The sequence below is a fragment of the Triticum dicoccoides genome, chromosome 7B (genome assembly GCF_002162155.2).
Source record: "Triticum dicoccoides isolate Atlit2015 ecotype Zavitan chromosome 7B, WEW_v2.0, whole genome shotgun sequence".
Lineage (NCBI taxonomy): Eukaryota > Viridiplantae > Streptophyta > Magnoliopsida > Poales > Poaceae > Triticum > Triticum dicoccoides.
The window spans coordinates 708,237,013-708,250,882 of NC_041393.1; the positions used below are offsets into that span (position 1 = coordinate 708,237,013).

Genomic DNA, 13,870 nt, shown 5'->3' on the forward strand with positions numbered 1-13,870 from the left:
GGCGCGGGAGGGATAGGGTTCAGGAGCGAGACCCTCTGTATCTTTTTTAGTTTGTATTGCAGTGGAACCTGGCCTCTCATCTCACGACCTCTCTCCCCGACCTCTCTCCCCCAAGGCGGCGGCAACGCGCCGCCCCCGGGGAGTCCCCGTCCGCACCGCCCTCAGTCCTTCCCCTCCAGCGCCTCCCACCACCGTCGCCGTCGCTGACGACGCCGCGGGGCGAAGCCCCTGTGGTGAGGCGGCGGCGGTGGCGCTGTCCTCGGCCGGCGGAAACGCGTGGGGGCAGTAGCGTCCATCCCCCTCCTCCTCCAACGGCAGTGCGCGGCGGGTTGGCGGTGGCCAGGAGATCTCCGGCGGCTGTTTGGCGGATGAGATTTGGCTGCGATGAGATCTGATCTGGGCCCGAGGGGTTTAGATCGAGTTCCACTGCGGTTGCGCCTCGTCTCCACAACGGCAAAAGGAGATCCCCCTCGGTAGTCTTCGTGGCACGAGGACGTCCGGGTCTCTTGGCCCGGGCATGGTGGTGGTGACGGCCTTCTCCACCGAAGGCGGTTGGCCAGGCTTAGCACCGGCGGCGAGTTGGGGAGACATAGTCGCGGGTGAAAACCGAGCCGACTCCGGCCATGGCGGGCGATGGCGGCGTCTACGTCGTTACCTTGATGAAGGCATCGTCAAGCAACTATCGTCAACCTGCTCGTGCCGCTCCGGGAGAAATCCTAAGATCACCAGATCGGACGATGGCGGCGCTACGGTGCCGTGTTCCCTATTGGGGGCATCGTGTGTGGAGTGGCGCCGGATGGAAGAGGCATGAGGTGGTGTGGCGTGCCTTCTCTTGCGTTGACGACGGCGGGTCTCGGCGGCATGGAGTAGCGGGGTCTCGGAGGTGAGCGTGTGATGATGGACGAGCGCAGGATGGTGGCGTTGTCTGGCGTCGTGGGTGACATCGACGACAGCTAGACCGGGTCAGGTAGATGCAACAGTACATCACTGAAGATGGATTCGTGGCAGGTGGCTGCGGCAGCCTCATACCTGGCGGGCGTCCTGGTTGAGGAGTGCGCCGGATTGGTGGGTGCCCCATACCTGGCAAGCGTCCTGGTTGGGACCTCACGTCTTAGATGTTAGGTTTGGCTCCGAGGTCTGTGGGGTATTAGGCCCAGACTATCAGTATCCCTACATCAATTGGATAGGAGGAGCGACAGATGTTGCATCAAAAAAAGGAACCTTATTACCATGTTCAAACGTACTATATGTGCTGTCAGTTTGTATTGCAGTGGAGAACATGGCTTCAAGAGGTGCTCAGTTTCAGTTTACGGATGATAGATGTCTTCGGGATATTTCTAATATCTGCCTTGTTCGTGGTTTGGATCTAACTCATCCCTTTGTATGTTTATGCCTAGACTGGGGTTATGTGCATTTTAGGGTTGTCCTTGTCTATCTTATTTTACGTCTTGTCTCGTCGTGTTTGTTTTAGTTTTTAGTATCTTCGAACCTTGTGACATTTAGACAGGTTATGTGTGTCGTCGGTTTTGTGATAATGTGGCAAAATGTAGAATTTCTGAAGCAAAGATGACCGAGCCATGCATCATATCCCTGAAGGTTTTAACTGATTGATAGTTCTATTTTTCTGTAGTTCGTACGACTGTGAGTGATTGTTACTCTCGTCCATTGCTTCTGGCCATCATTTGGTTATTTTTTACTGTCAGCTAAATTGGTGAGCTTTGAACAGGAGATGTGTTTTGAACATTATGGTTTTGAATGGGAACACTTAGCCATATGGGAATATGATCTATTCAAGTTTCACTGCCGGATTTATAAACTAATTCCTGACTAGAGAAAATTTAATAGCAGTGGCATTTTAGATTGTGATCTTTTTTCGCAGACAACAAGGCTTCAAGAGGTGCTCCGTTCCACTTTATGACTGATAGATGTCTTCAGGGTATTTCAGAGATCTGCCATGTCCGTGATTTGGGTTTAATTGATCCCTTTGTACGTTGATAATGAAACTGGATTCGGTGCGTTCAAGAATTGTTCATTTCTTTCTCATTTTGCATTTTGTCTTCTCGTGCTTGCAGTTCGTTTTAGTTTTTATTATCGTGGAACCTTATGCCACATTTCAACATGTCATGTGTGCCGTCAGTTTTGTGTGAGTGTATTCTGTCTATGCGGTGAAATTTACCAGTCCATCTTTACTAGGATGATATGTTTTGAAAAAAAATGCTTGTTAATCTTGTAATGGACTGGTTTATTATGTCGAGTAGCATAACTGAAAATTCGTTTTAGTTTTTATTATGGTGGATATGACATTTAGACATGCTATGTGTGTCGTCAGTTTTGTGATATACTGGTGGCAAAAATGTAATGTTTCTGAAGCACAGCCTCGCTGAAGATTTTAACTGATTGATACTGTTTTCATGTAGTTCCCATGACTGCGGCTGATTGTTACTTTGTTTTTTTAGAAAAGGAGGATTACCCCCGGCCTCTGCATCTGAGCGATGCATGCAGACATTTTATTAATTATTCTCGTAGACCTTACAAATCATTACATCAGTAAGGCTGAAGCCATCATCTTGGTGACACCTGTCGCTACTCCTATTCCCTTGATGCAGGGGTGCCGAATGTCCGAGCCTAATACCAAACAGACATCGCACAAAAATCTAACATCTAATGCTGGTTGCCCCATCCCAGCCACTTATCGGGAATGGGTCACACACCGGTCCGGCGCACTCACCGAGGCTACTGCAGCCGTCATCCACCTAACCATCTTCAGAGCAGGCACCGACGCAAAGACCTTGCCAGGTCAGCTGCCGATGCCACCATGGCGCCGGATAGCGTCACTGCCCTGCGCTCGTCCATCCAGCCGCATCTGTCGTCGATATCCAGCTACACCATGCCGCCAATACTCGTCGTCATCGACGCGGTACAAAAAACGCCGCACCTCCTGGCAACCTCCACACCATCGCCGCTGCTGGAGCTACCGAAGCCCATCACCCACAGCACCTCTCCGCCGAACAGCAGAACCCCAAGACGGCGCCTCCATTAAGGGTACGACGCGAAGGACGCCGCCGCCGCCCAATCCAGACAGAATTTTGGACTTTCGTCCGGGAGGGGTTCGGAGATGGATAGGAGAGACCTCGACATCACCTCCACCGAGGGTAATAGCGTCGAGAGACATCGCCGATGCCGGACCAAACAAGCCAATCAAAGTTTCCTCCGGCCCCCATCCTATACCACCAAAACTCCGCCGGCTCTGGATCCGGCAACGGACCATGAACTGGAACCTGCAGAGATGAAAGAGCCATGGAGTTCAACCCATCATGAAGGAGCATCGAGAAGAATCCATCGTAGATCTCCAGGCGCCTAATCCAGCGATCTGGCGTGGTCAGCGACAACAACCACCACCCCGTGGCGGCTGATTGTTACTTTGGTAGATAGCTTCATGCCATCATTTCAGTTATTTTTTGCTGTCAGCTTTGAACGGGAGGTTCGTTTTGAATGGGAATGGGGAGCATATGGGAATATCGTACCTTCATGCTTTCACTAAGAGATGTATACACTAATAGGTAATAGCTGACGATAGAAATGTGTGTGGATTGTTATATTTTTCTGCTGATTTGTCTGCCAATCTTGGCAACCACTCCCTTGTTAGGTCGCACATCATACCTGAAAAATCCTAAAACCTCATTTTGTGTCATAGATAGTATATTCGTGGGTGTGTTATCATGTTGCTAATGTTTTGTCAGAGCTACACTCTGCCTATTTTGTACAATGATTTGCCAGTTCCAGCCTTATTCACCTATACATCGAGAAATAAGGGAGACGGTCACTCCCAGGCGCTGTCAGCGATTCGGCATTCCTGGCCGTTGAATCTTTTGCTTGATGTGATTTCGGCCGCCGGATCTCGCCTCAGAATGACACCAGCCGTCGGATCGACCCTGTGTACCTGTAGCAATGAATAGTTACTGCCTCCAGGCGCTGCCGCCTACTTCGCCTGTTCGACCTGGACTCGCTGACCTGTGGGGCCGCTCGTGGGTGGGCCTCGTTTGTCAGCGACCGTGGCTGGGCGTGTGTCCTGTTCATCTCGTCGCGCGCACCGGCGGGTAAATATCCCACGCCACCGCGTGTAAAATCTTGCCCCCACCGAGGGTATTTCGGTCTTTTCATGTCCAGGTCTTGTGCGTGGTGGGCGGTGGTTGGCCCGTGCGGCTATGGGGTGGGGGAGGGCGGCGGCTTGCCCTTTCGTGCTCTCATTCGTCGCCCTTCGTCTCCTTCTCTGCCCTATCCGCCGCCCGCCCCTCGCGCCGCCGGCTGTTTGCCTCCTCCCCTCCCGTCTCCCATCCACCAGGCCGCGCTGGCGCTCGGGGCGCTCGCCGCCGAGCTCCTCGGCGACGACGCCGCCACCGCAGCAGACGGCACGTCGGAGGCCGACCTCCACGCAAACCCTAGCGCAGCTCAAGGCAAAGCTCATGGCGCGTGGGTGTCGCGGCCCGGGCACGTGGGTGTCGGGGCGCTCGCCGCCGTGCTCCCCGGCGACGACGACGATGCCCCCGCAACGGACGGAGCTGGCGTCTCCCCGCCTCGCATCTCCTCCCCGTCGTCAGGCGCGCTGTGCCGCCATCCTTCCTCCTCCCCATCGGGGCCAGGCAGAGGAGGAGGAGCCCGGTGCGCGGACACATCGAGGAGGCAGCCGGCGTCAGCGCCAAGGTCTTTTCCTGCATGCGCGACCTCCTCGCCAAGCCCTTCCCATATGCGCGGGTCCTTGCTGCCTAGCTCTATGGCGGTGTCCTCCTCTAGCCGCCACGGACGCTCGTCCTCCTCTGTTCGACATTGTTCTTCAGGTGGTTCTCCTCTATCTCGCGCTCGTCTCTTCTGCTCTGCTCGTTTCTTACGTCTTCCCTGTTTCTCTGCTTGATTTGAAATTTGGACGGTGCCGTGGCGTTGGTGTTGCCTTGCGGGTCGACCGGAGAGGGAGCGCACCGGTTGAGCTTCTGAGATGGCCGAGGTGAGTCTGTTTGCTCCCTTGGTTGCTTACCCTTTGTGATGTGTGTGTGGCTGTGTGCTGATTAAGGTTTGTTGTTCTTTAGGGATCTGTGGGATTTGTCTAGATCCGTTCTGATTTTGGTCTGCTCGTGCTCTTCGCTTCCAGCGTGTGTGGTCTCGAGGCGGTACAGTTGATTTGGTTGCAGGTGATTGTTCCCTCTCACCTGGCCTCCTCATATTATTTCTGTAGGTCGCATGTGTGTTTCGGATCCATAAATACTGCAGTTTCTGTAGGTCGTATGTATGTTCATACGAGCTGCCGTTCTTCCATATGTGCTGCAGGTGTAGTATGTGTTTTAGGTCCATGTATAGTACTGTAGGATCATATGTGCTGCAGATGTAGCCTCTGTTTTTAGGTCCATGTGTAGTACTTTTAGTCCATATGAAGTGCTTGCTTGGCATTTGGAATTGTCTGCTTGTGTTTTTGTGCTTGCTTGGCATTTGGCATTTGGGATATTGTCACTTCTCTATATCCTGGCAGGATCTAGGATTTTTTCTGTACCTTTCTGTTGTGTCTTAGAAGTAGCCTATTGATTTGTTTGTTGGAATTGCTTGCATGTGTCGCGCTGTTGGGGCTACCAAACAAACCAATATCGTTCTAGATATGATTATAAAAAATGTTCATTGGCCTGTAGCTGAAGTAGTATGCTGTCAGGTAGACATTCATTGGGCTGGTCCATTTACGTTGGTATGCTTGGTCTGTGTCCATTCTGTATGCTTCTTTTTTAATCCCATGTAGGTTTATTTACTCTTTTAGGTTCCTACTTTAGTGACCATGGATCTTTAGGTTTTTTCAATTTAATGGAATTGGGTCCTATATGATTTTTTTGCCTATTTTAGTGTATGTATTTGCCTAACATAATTTACAAAATCTTAGTTAGAGGTAACCGATCTTTGGTTACATATCTCACAATCAGATAAGAACATTGTGCACTAGTAGAAAAAGGGTCAAATGTGAAGCACAATAGTGCCGGTTTGAATTTCAGCCGGCACTAATGTGTACATTAGTGCCGGTTCGTGGCGGCGATCAATAGCACCGGTTCGTGGCGAACCTTTAGTACCGGTTCATGCCACGAACCGGTACTAAAGAGGCTGTGTCAGCCTGCGGTCAGGCTATGGCCTCACCATCACCATTTAGTGCCGGTTCGTACCACGAACCGGTACTAATGAGGTTATGGCAAGCTGTTTTTAGTCCCACCTCGCTCCCCTAACAAGTCTTTTACCACCTTAAATATGTTATTTCTCAAACTATCACAAGCACTTGGTCTTCATTGAACTCTATGTGTAGAATTTGTGGCCGCAATATGAGTCTTCATCGGTTTATAAATCGTTGATGACTCATATTGACAATTCAGATTGTATACACAAAGATCATTGATGATCAAAGTATTTTTGATGTTATAAGATCATATTGACAATTTAGACTGTAAAGAAATATAAGATCATGATCTAAATGCTCTTATATTTTTTGCGTTCAGTATGCACCAACTGCTAGGCGGGAGGAGCTGTTTAGTACCGGTTCGTGGCGAACCTTTAGCACCGGTTCGTGCCACGAACTGGTACTAATGAGGTTGTGTCAGGTAAGGCTGGGGCCCCACGAGCACCTTTAGTACCGGTTCATGGATGAACCAGTACTACAGTTTCTTAGTAAGCTGTTTTTTAGTCCCACCTCGCGAAGAGAGAGGGACTAGGAGCGGTTTATAAGCCCTGAGTGCAGAGACGATGAAGAAGAGGCTCAATGCTCACGTTGCTTAGCTTCAAGCCTTTAGGAATATGGTAGACTGCACGGAGCTATGCGCAGTAAAGTTTACACTATTCCGAAAGGCTTGAAGCAAATTAACGAGCATTGCACCTCCTTTTTATTTTTAGTAACTTATTACAACTCCGGACTTCTTCTGTTATGGCAAAAACTAATTGCACGTCGGCATTTCTTTTTTTAAAACTTTGGTTATAACTCCAGACTTTGACCATCAAGTTTTGCAGAAAAGAAAAAATAGCAGGAAAAAAAACTGTAGCTGAAAAGAAAAAACTATATAAAATGACCGTGAAATTGAAAATCACTACAAAATAAACTCTGAAAATGTTGAATTTTGGCAAACTAGATGAAAAACTACTCAGAAATAAATAGAAGAAAATAAATATAACAGAAAAGAAAAAGCTATACAAAAAACTATGCAAAAATAAATAGAAGAAAATAAAGCAGAAAAGAAAAAACTATAAAAAAAATTGGGGCGCTGCCCTGTGGGCCTGCTAGGCCACGGGCGTGCAATTACAGGCCTTAAAGGCCCAGCAGACTCACAGGGCAGCGCGCACAATTTAGGCCCACAAGCCTGCTATATAGAAGAGTTCAAAGAGGTAGCCGCGGCTGGGTTTATAAACCAGTGCGGCTGCCCTTCGCCCGGAGAGGTGGGACTAAACTTTGGGGTGGCAGCGCGAGGCCTTTAGTACCGGTTGGTGGCTACAACCGGTACTAAAGATCACCCTTTAGTACCGGTTGGATCCACCAACCGGTACTAAAGGCCTGCTCCTTCCGCCTCTTGGCCTGGCCAAAGTTGGCCTTTAGTACCGGTTGGTGGCTACAACCGGTACTAAAGGCCCATCCTATATATAGCACTTACGAAAATTTCAGTTACATCTCCCCACTTTCGTCTCCAACCTCTCGACATCGCCGCTTGCCGCTCGATCCCGTCGTCGCCGCCCGTCGCCCGTCGTCCGTCGTCGTCGTCGCTGTCCCCGCCGTCGCCCGTCGTCGTCGTCGTCTCGCGCCGCCGCCCCGAACGCCGCCGCCGTCCGTCGTCGTCGCCGTCGTCCCGTCGTCTCTCGCACCCGCGCGCCGGCGCCCCCGCCCCGTACGCCGCCGCCCTCGCCCCGTACGCCGGTGCCCCGCTCGTACGTACGGGGCGGCGGCGTATGGGGCGTCGTACACACACATACACACACTACACACATACACACACACACACACATATTTTTTACTTATTTTCTGTTTTCTGTTTTCTGTTTTTTAGAAAATTTAATTAGATAATAATTAGCTAGGTATGTGAGATTTGAACTAGTTGAATAATTAATATAACTAGTTTATTTTTAGTAAGAAAATTGTCGAACTAGTTTATTTAGGTATATGAGATTTGAACTAGTTGAATAATTAATATAACTAGTTTATTTTTAGTAAGAAAATTATCGTATCTGAGATTTGATTATCTAATTAAAATATTATTTGTTAATGAGTTTTTCTGTTTATTTAATGTTTTTATATATTTTGAGTTTATATAAATGTTAGATTAATGTCGAATGTTAGATGAATTAGATAGAAAAGTTAATAGAACTAGTTTATTTTTAGTAAATGCTTAGTTGAACTAGTTGAATTAATATATAGAACTAGTTTATTTTTAGTAAATGCTTAGTTGAACTAATTGAATTAATATAACTAGTTTATTTTTAGTAAATGCTTAGTTGAACTAATTGAATTAATATAACTAGTTTATTTTTAGTAAATGCTTAGTTGAATTAATAGAAGTAGTTGGATTAATTGAATTAGTAAGTGTTTAATGTTTCGCCTAATATGAACATAGGAAATGTCGTCTGACGACGGAAAAAATTTCGGTATGTGCACATACTATGAAGACGAGCACGGCCAGTGCGACAGAAATTTCCTTGTTGATGGTAGGCGATTCAGCATCAAGCTGGATGAGACTTTCGAATTCGATACAGTAAGTCACAGCAACAAGTCTGTTTTCGTAATTAAGCATGACTTATATATGCTTCATTTGCCTGACTTATAATTTTTAATTTTCACTATTCTACTAGCGCATCCCATGCCATGCAAGAATTTTTGTCTTGGATAAGATATGTTTCAAAGATATGGAAACTATGGAGGTAAAGAGAGCTTACCTGAAAACTGAGCATGATGGTTATACTTTCAACGTCAAAGTATACAATGCACACACGTACACCTATTTTGAATGCAAAACTTGGCAAGCACTATGCAAGGCTTATGCATTTGAGCCTGGTATGGTTATCACCTTTGATATTTGTCCGGAAAATGATATTGAAGGTAATAAAGACATATGGGTCGATGTGCAGACGCCTCCAGTTCTACCATTATGTGAGTTCTTCTCAAATATATTTTTGTCTTTGATATTGCTTATTTCAAAAATAACTGACAACTAATTTTTATTGACAGCTTATCTTCATTCAACCAAACATGTCCGGCACTTGGTAGACAGGACCTTCTACTGTCCCGGAGCTGAACTAAACTGTGAGAAGATAAGTCATTATGTTTCATGGCTTGAGGATCTTCATACTGTCAAGACAAAATTTTTTCCTGCACTTGGAAATGTTAGTAATCAAAACGTGCGACCAATAGTGATGGTATTGAACTACGGTCACATCTATTTAGGAATGATGGTAAGCTATTTACTATTTGTCCTCAGTGCATATTTTGCATACATATTTTTTTAAAACTTTCATTGCTGAGTATATTAATTAAGTACTATACAATGTTCTTCAACAGAGACTCCCGATGACAGTTGTGCCTCAGGGGATCAAGACTAAAGGTCAGATGTCAATTGTTAGCTTAAGGCCAAGATATCCTGCATTGCACATGAATGCATTCAGGATTTCTAGAAGCGATGAATGCTTAATAGTGAAAGATTGGAGGAAAATTGTTAATGATCGCAGAGAAGTACTAGGGGACAGCAATGAGAAGCGCAACCCACGATTAGGAGACAGGTTTATCGGCATGCTCCAGTATGATCAATCAGGAGAGCTATACATGTTCTATGCTATTTTACCAGAGAGAGAGAGTAGCTAGCAGGAGTGATTTAGCTAGTTCTTCATGCTGCTCTTAATTAGTACTTGGCCTTTCATGTCCGTGTTCTTCATTCTGAACTTAAGTGATTTGCTTTTGTGGTGTTATATATGAACGCTTATAATATCATGACAATCATGTTGAACTCGATGATTGGTTCTACTAGAAATTTATATATATATATATATATATATATATATATATATATATATGCATAACGTTTACAATGTGTAGTATCGTAAAATACCAGCAAATGAAAAAGAATTAAAATGGAAACACAAAATTAAATGAAAACGAAATCATAAAACTAAAAAACCCCAAACTTTATAGTACCGGTTGGTGTTACCAACCGGTACTAAAGGGCTCCAGGCCCCCGGAGCTGGCTCGTGCCACGTGGTTTCCCTTTAGCACCGGTTCATGCAGAACCAGTACTAAAGGGGGGGGGCTTTAGTGACCACACTTTAGTGCCGGTTATGGAACCGGCACTAAATGGCCTTACGAACCGGTGCTATTGCCTGGTTCTGCACTAGTGGTGCCAAATCATCTAACTTTCAGATGTTGCGTGTAACCAAAGATTGGTTACCTCTGGATGGATAGATTCATTTGATTGGGTGACCATAATTTATGGTGCCCTTTTTATTCTACAGAAGATGCACCAGGCATCTGTTTTTTGTCATGAAAAATGCATAGGACCATTTCCCTTGTATTGTTACCCACTTTGGAAGAGTAACTTGTTGTTTTGTGTCGAGTGATGGCGATGAATCAACTAACTTTTGTAAAGTACATACAAAGATGTACTATATATGTGCAAAGTATCGATTCAGTACACCGAATCCAAATGCCAAGCAAGCACGAAGATGTCAAAAGCAGTTAAAATAATCATAAACGATCTGGAAACATATAGCTTTGAATAGACATTTATTATTTTGCTGAAGAGTTCAGTCCATGCATGTTTTTTGCCATCTAATTTTATGTTCTGGGCTTAAATCGGATAGAGGCTTTAAGAATATCCGGTTTAAATAATGACAGTCTTAATTTGGATAAATAAAATAACAAGAGCTTCAGACTAATGTGGAAAAATTGGTCAAAATATAAAATTTTGGTTCCTCTCAGTTTAGTTGGTGGCCTATATGAATTCCATTTGGCCCACAATATTTTTGTACAGTTATTGATTTGCTAGGGTAAATTCTAAACTTAATTTTGTTAGCTTCTATCAGGTGTTCTTTCTTATAATATTTTTTATATGTCGCAAGCTTACTCTCTTGATGAGAGTTACTCCATGTTTATGAAGATAAGATTTGGGTTCAGAGCACCTTCGGTCATAAGAATTTGTTTTCTAATTCTTGCTGTTCAGTCACAAAGCATTAATTTTTGTTTGCTTTACAATTTTTTCAGGAGCAATGGGAAATGATGAGCTCCTGCTTCTTTTTTGTCGGTTTAGTAGTGTAGCAAGCGGTTCCTCGCCGGTTGGACGTCGTTCAACCGCAACTCTGGCACCCACTGAGTACTTCCTCGGCTACAACCTCCTTCGGTGAGCTGCATCTTCCTCCTGCTCCTCTGCTTCGGCTACTGTATGGGACATAGCCAGGGCTATGATGATCGGTTATGGCTGATATAAGCATGCTCTCGAGCAACCGAGGCACGTGTGGGTATTAAGTTGGATCCCCCTTCGTTTCTTTGAGCCGTTTTGACCATGTTCTTATTTTAGTGGCTCTGTCCTTGGATGGTCATTTCTGATGAGTGATAACCAGGGCAGTTTCACCCTTGCAAGAACATATCCATCATGAAATAAGTCACAAAGCATTAATTTTTGTTTGCTTTACAATTTTTTTAGGAGCAATGGGAAATGATGAGCTCATGCTTCTTTTTATGTCAGTTTAGGAGTGTAGCAAGCGGTTCCTCGCCAGTTGGACGTCGTTCAACCGCAACTCTGGCACCCACTGAGTACTTCCTCGGCTACAACCTCCTTCGGTGAGCTGCATCTTCCTCTTGCTCCTCTGCATCGGCTACTGTATGGGACATAGCCAGGGCTATGATGACCGGTTATGGCTGATATAAGCATGCTCTCGAGCAATCGAGGCACGTGTGGGTATTAAGTTGGATCCCCCTTCGTTTCTTTGAGCCGTTTTGATCATGTTCTTATTTTAGTGGATCTGTCCTTGGATGGTCATTTTTGATGAGTGATAACCAGGGCAGTTTCACCCTTGTAAGAACATATCCATCAAGAAATAAGGGAGACGGTCACTCCCGGGCGCTCTCAGCGATTCGGCATTCCTGGCCGTTGGATCTTTTGCTTGATGTGATTTCGACCGTCGGATCTCGCCTCAGGATGACACCAGCCGTCGGATCGACCCGGTGTACCTGTAGCAATGAATAGTTACTGCCTCCATGCATTGCAGCTTACTTCGCCTGTTCGACCTGGACTCGCTGACCTGTGGGGCCACTCGCGGGTGGGCCGCGTCCGTTAGCGACCATGTGAGCGGGCATGGCATGTGCGTCCAGTCACGTGCCCCACCGGTCGGAGGCCATTCTTGCTAGGGCAATGATGATTAACCATGGCTGAAATAAATGTGCCTTTGAGCAATCGAGACACCTGTGGGTATCAAGTTGGATCCTCCCTCTTGTCTCTAGAATCCTTTTTGATCTTGTGATACTTATTGTTCTGTCCTTGGATGGTCATTCTTGTTGGGTGATAACCAGGGCAGCTCCACGCTATAAATAGATTGATCTGGTGATAAGAGATGACAGGGGTGGGTCATATGATCGAGAAAAGGCGAATCTAAGCCCACCATGCATTGAACCCCGAATCCTTTTTATTTGTAGTTAAAGTTGTTGCTTATTTATGCCCCCATCGGTCGGAAGCCATTCTTGCTAGGGCGATGATGATTAGCTGTGGCTGAAATAAGTGTGCCCTTGAGCAATCGAGGCACCTGTGGGTATCAAGTTGGATCCTCCCTCTTGTCTCTAGAATCCTTTTTGATCCTGTGATACTTATTGTTCTGTCCTTGGATGGTCGTTCTTGTTGAATGATAACCAGGGCAGCTCCACTGGATAAACAGATTGATCTGGTGAAAGAGATGATGGGGGTAGATTATATGATCGAGGAAAGGCGAATCTGAGCCCACTATGCATTGAACCCTGAACCCTTTTTATTTGTATTTAAAGGTGTTACTTATTTATGCTCCAGTGTTTATAGCCGTCTTGTGTAAAGATTTCTTCTCTCTCATACTTTTGATCTTTTATTGTTTGTTGTTGGTCCTTGATCTAATCTGGTTAAGAGTAAGTTTCACTTTGTTATTCTAGGATAAGCGATGGTTCGGCAATGCTATTGGTTCTTCGTGAGGAGTTCAATGGAGGATTTCTAATATTATTTTATTGTTAATGAGTCATGCAAGTAAGCTTTCTTGCAGGTACCCACACTTCTCTCTCCCTCCTGATTAGCCTGATCTCTTTTCTATACGTGTTTACAAGTTGTTTGTCTACAAGCTGTGAATTACATATGCTAGATGCTTGATGATAGCCATGGCAGGTTCTTTTCCTAGGGGCATAATGTGCCATGGCAGGTTCTTTTCCTGGGGGCATCGAGTTAGTTTGCCAATCAAGGAATGCCTGCTTTGACCTTTGTTGTATCCTTGGAAAATGAATGATTGGTTTATACATGTTTGATTATCAGAGCCTTGAACTGTACAGATAAATGTTTATTAGCGCTTCGATCATGGCTGGCTGCATAAGCATGATTCAGCAAGGCATTGTGTATTTGCTCCATGGGAATACTACCTGCTAATTTTTATTAGCACCATCGGTCATGGGATGGTTTAGACCTGGCTGAGTAGTGTTTGCCATGTATTACATTCAGTTTAGTTTTATTTATTGCATATACTTTTGATTTCAGTTTAGTTTTTGTCCACTATGTATCTTCCGATTTATATTACATGATTGATTTAGTAAACTGTTACATACAGTTTAGTTTTGTTTACTGTGCATAATTCTGGGTTGTCTGAGAAGATATGTATTATGTTCCTC

At 45.6% G+C, this 13,870-nt stretch overlaps 1 long non-coding RNA gene across 1 annotated transcript; it reads left to right on the forward strand.

Annotated features, from left to right (window-relative positions):
- Nucleotides 1–4,292: 4,292 nt before the first annotated feature.
- Nucleotides 4,293–8,885, forward strand: LOC119341390. The gene is made up of 4 exons (XR_005165073.1): nucleotides 4,293–4,999; nucleotides 5,082–5,183; nucleotides 8,610–8,747; nucleotides 8,845–8,885. It is a non-coding gene; the product is annotated as an uncharacterized LOC119341390 (long non-coding RNA).
- The last annotated feature ends 4,985 nt before the right edge of the window (nucleotides 8,886–13,870 follow it).